Raw genomic sequence first — 5,383 nt, forward strand, 5'->3', positions numbered from 1 at the left:
AATTCCATTGAATAACAATAACTATGGCAAACCAAACATCATTTAGGGAATGGTAGTATTATGCCTTCTCTATCCGAAATATTAATTTATTAATATAATAAACAAAGTGTTTCTACTAAGTTCTTACATTTGTCATCCTGTGCTATAATCATTTACATTTAGTTATATTATAAAATTAGATCTAAGCTTTGTTAAAATAATAATTTATGAACAGTTAAACAGAAAAATTATTAAATTTTAATAAGCTAGAATCAATTCTTTTGATTTAAATAATTTTGAACGAGGAATTATCTGATGGCATCCCAAATATTAAACCTATACTAGATGTTAAATAGCATAGCTCAATCGATAAATCTCTAATGCAATAGAATTTGAACAGAAAATTAGGGATTAAATTTCGGTAAGTAAGGTGTTTGGATCTTAATATAAATGAAATTTTTTAAGAATTGAAGTTTTTGGCATGACTAGCTATTTTAAGGCTGATTCCATAAATTGTTTAAAGGATCTTCGGAAAATATATTTCCTTAAGAGGCTAATGAAATGCTTATGAATGTTTTGGGAATAGATGGAAACGGCAGACAGTGAATACCTCAAAAACTAAAATCTATTCAATTAGAAATAAGAAAAGGGAACATTTTCAATAAAAAATATGTCAATTATAAAGTAAAAGATATAATATTAATGAACACAGTGATGGAAATGATGTGTGAAAGAAGTAATAATAAAATTATAATTAGACAAACCATTTTCAAAATTTAGGTGTTTCTCAACACAATTTGAGTTTTTTTAATTTGCACTAGTTTTCTATATGAAATATAGGCAAGCTTTAAAAAAAACCCTCATAGGTACCATTAGTATTTTAAATTTAAAAAAAAACAATCAATATTTAAAACATTAACAGTTTGAATTCAATTGGAATCTAGATCCTGAACCTGAAATTACTATATATATATATATATTACTGGCTTATATCATTGTGATTTTGGCCTATGCCTGCAAGTGATAGATAAATGTATTGCATATAATCTGTAATGTCTTGGGTAAGTTACATGTATTGTAATTTTCCTCTCAGTATGCTAACTCACAACTTCTTGTGAATATGTGGAAAACCAATTATTCTAATTAAAGTCCACCAGAAAAATTCAAAAGTTATGAAAATTATTTTCTGAAATCAATAATTTTATTTAGGATTTTATAGAGTTGTAGCTTAAAACAAAAACAAAACAACTTGGAAATTAAGATTAGAAATTAAAAGGCACGTAATAAACCATCAAGAAGAATCAGTTTTATTGTATATGTTTCTTGTAACATAATTCCTGAAAAATATTTTAATGTAAGGTGAAGATACTTCCTTTTTTTTTTTTTTTTTTAACAAAAATACCATTACATTTTTTAACAACATTTAGGGTTAGATATTTTTTTCTTTCTTCAGATTATCTAATCCTATTATCCATTGCTTAGTAAAAATATTGTCAGTAATAATAATAATAATAATGTGTAAAATAAGTAAAATTAAAATTGTTGGATTACTTAAATTATAGTTACTGACAAAATTTTAATTTTGATTTAGAAAAGTTAATTGTAAGGGATTAGATCACTTGAAGATGGGTGAAAATACCTCTAAAAGGTTGTAAAAAAAAAAAAAAGAAATTAAGGTGTTTATATAAAAATACTCTGGGGTCAGAATCTTCAATTTAACATTAAAATACATAACAAATAAACTTTCTAGTGAATAACCCAAAATAAATCCTTAAAAGTAGTTATTACAATTACTGGTGCCACAATCCTTCCTAGCGATATTATCCCAACAAGAAAATGGTAACATTCAGTTCAACTCATCAAAATGTTGAGTACATAAAAGCTGGCCCTTATTTAGAACTACTGCACCTTGAAATTCAAAAAATATTTTTAGAAATGGAAAGTTCAACCAATTCTTTGAAATATGCAACTATTTAATATATGTAATAAACTTTTAAATTATTATAAGCAATGATTAAAATAAAATGGGCCTTATTTGGCACAAATACCATATTTAGCAATCATTATATTGTTACTTTATTTGCTTCATACTTGCTATCTCAACTACCCACAGAGGATAGAGGAAGTGTAACATAACATTTTAAGTCAAAACAGAATACCCAAGGGCAGAGACTATTAATGAGTTTAAGTAACAAAAAGGCTATTGAAGGCTCAAAAGAATAGTCATTATTCTGGTCTAATCTTTTGCACATTCATTCGGGCATTAATATGTTTTTCAAATTAAAATAAAAAAACATAGTATTTTACAATTTCTCCATCATTTCATTGAATTTTAATGAGAATATCTCATGGAAGTTCTTCATCTGCAGAATGAAATAAAATTTTGTTAAATAAAATTAGGCAATTAAAATCTAGAGAAATTTTAAGAAAAATGTAGTTATGAGAAATTATTATGACAAAAATTCTAGCAAAATCAGTGTTGATTTGTAAATAATTATTTCCTAGAAAATTTCATCATCATCATCATAATTATATTCCTCTCTACCCCAGGACAGTGTGGGGATACCCTCTACAGAGCTTGGATCAAGTGTCCCTCATCTGTACCAGCACTCTACTGCTCCAGTCCAATCCTCGCTTCCTCAATACTTCTCGCACTTTCCTGTAGGTTCCTACACCCAAGTTGAAAGTAGCACAATCTAGGTTTGGCTATAATTAGTAATAAATAATAGCAAAAATAGGTGGGATGAATTTTATCATTCAAATCTAACTGATTTTTAACAAAAAATACATTTGAGTGAGGTAAGTTAAGAAACCATCCGATTTATATAATAAAATAATATAATATGGAATATGAGGCATCTTTAATAAAATCTATAAGTGATAGGTTAATGTAATATGAATTATTAATAAATCCCATTTTAAACACAGCAAGATTTCAGCATCATGAGGATCAGACCTTGGCTTACTTTGTAAATTTTCAAAGCAACAATCAAGCTAAAAATTACAATTTTTCATTTAATGACCAACAGAATTCAATTTGGTGACAACAAAACTGCATAAAATACTTCTATATATTTTTAAAGAGCAGCATAAAATATAATTGCACATATTACTGTTTATGTTAGTATATCAATGATAAAACATCATTAGAGCATATATTTCATACTAATAATCAAAATAAAATCTATAAACTAAACAGTAGATAACATAAAATCGACCCTTTTCTAAAGTTATAACATTTAAAGAATTAACAACAATTAAATAAATTTTTCTATTTCAAAATCAATTAGACATTTGGTAGCTTTTTGATGAAGTTAAACATGAAAAGCATAACAGTAAACATGCTACTACATAAAATAATCCATTATAATAAATAACAATTAACATAACAGTTACATAACATTTAATAAGCCACTAGTTATTGACAGACATGGGCACTGTATTTGATAATGCTCAAATAAATTTTTTGAAAAAAAAAAAAGAAGGAAGGTGATTGATTTTATTTTTTATAAAAAACTCGTATAACTTCTTTCTAATTTTGGTTAAGAATGAATGGATATTTTTTAGTAATTAAATTACTTAACTATAGTTGATCTATGAATAACTAATAATTTATATTCCAATCAACAATTTTTTATCACCCATGCCTGGATACTTGAGTATTTAAACCAATTATAAAAGCTCATGAGCATCTACCAAAAAACTTACATTCAACACTATATCTCGAATCATAACAAATCTAAACAAAAAGAAACTTAAAAAAATTTGTACTGAAATACATACGCCACTAGGCATAATTGTTTTCCACTATAATAAGCTTACCTACACAATGTATCATCTAATGATGACTAACAACAAAGAATACAAAAGGTTAATTGGAATACAATATAAAAGCAAAAACCTGCAGGCTATTCTCCCCCTACAGCTCACTACTTGGTGAGAAAATCATCGGTTATAACAGTGAATAAGTAAAAACTTTTCATTGTTGTGTCGATAAAAATTCATTTTAGTCAGTAAATGTATTGTTGAAATGGCATGTATCACAAAAATGAAAAAAATAAAGTGAACTTTATATCAAAAAACAAATAATATTAAACTCGATACTAAATAATATGGATGTATGAATGATATAATACCAATTAAATTAATAAATTTGAGTGTAAATAATGCTATTATTATAGTTTTAAAACAGCAACTAAACTAAAATAATAATTTAGCAAATACATGCACTTGTCGCTAATCGACAATATGATTAAATAAACTAATCATTATTATCATGTTAACATTTCTTCTTAATAGACTGTAGTATTTACAATCTTCGACTCTCAGGTTAGTGAATGTGCATACTGCTGTAGCGAGTATAGCACACCTTAACACACTGAAGCATTATATGCTTCATATTCAGTTATATCATTATAAATGATTTTAAAGTGGCGATAATACAGTCATTGCTGCATCAACATAACAGCCAGGTATTGTCAAATCCATTAAACTGAACCATAATAAAACGAAAATATGATCGACAGTTTAATCTGCCAGCTCAACATTTCTTAGTAGCTTATGATTCACGAGATAACAATTATATTCATTTATACAGAACTGTTAGAATACTATCATTTTAATTGAAAATAATTATGGTTATTGACCAGTAAGATTACAAATCTACCTACAAATTTGATAAAAATATATAAAATATATTACTTAAAATTTTAATTTAACATTTTATATTGCTAGTAAAGTGCTATAATGAATACAACGAAAAATAAGAATATTCGATAAAAAGTGTTAATAACTATAATACTAATTTTATTGATATGTTAAATGCCTAAAAAATTAATTTTTTCCCTTGATTATGATCACAAAAAGCATCACTACCATCATAATACAAACCATTTTTGTAATTTAAATTAGATTATTACTAATCAAAAGAAGAACTAATATCCCTTAAAAAATGAAGCAATTTGTACCAAAGCTTTTAAAGAAAACAAGTCTACATAATCAACCATCAATCTTTCAATTAATATAGATGTATGACAGAATAAGAAATAATAAAATAAATATATGATTTATATAAACCTTATTAATTATAAACCTTTTCAATAACATGCAAAATTCGCTCTGGATTAATGTACTACAAAATCCAAGCAATTATATCTTGTATACCATTATCCAATTCATTACCATTCTAATTAAATATCATACACCTTACATAAGTGCTTAAATAAATACCCACAGAAAATTTAACAATTAACATTACAGAATACAAATGTTAATAATTCAATAATCTACTCCCTTCCCTAGCTTGAAATATCAGCGCAAACTATCACTTAATCGATAAAATGTTCAATCAGCACAGCACTAGTTAGTAAAATACTATCAAAATAGTCAATGTGGCATGAACAAT

At 26.0% G+C, this 5,383-nt stretch overlaps 1 protein-coding gene across 1 annotated transcript in view; it reads right to left on the reverse strand.

Annotated features, from left to right (window-relative positions):
- Positions 1 to 2,978: 2,978 nt before the first annotated feature.
- The window catches only part of gem (gemini), a gene marked incomplete in the record, with an annotated part of 67,864 nt that continues 65,459 nt past the window's right edge, over positions 2,979 to 5,383 (reverse strand). Inside the window, 1 exon segment of the mRNA XM_067044761.1 lies at positions 2,979 to 5,383.

Source organism: Halyomorpha halys, unplaced genomic scaffold, assembly GCF_000696795.3.
Source record: "Halyomorpha halys isolate HHAL.00 unplaced genomic scaffold, Hhal_1.1 Scaffold37.1, whole genome shotgun sequence".
NCBI lineage: Eukaryota > Metazoa > Arthropoda > Insecta > Hemiptera > Pentatomidae > Halyomorpha > Halyomorpha halys.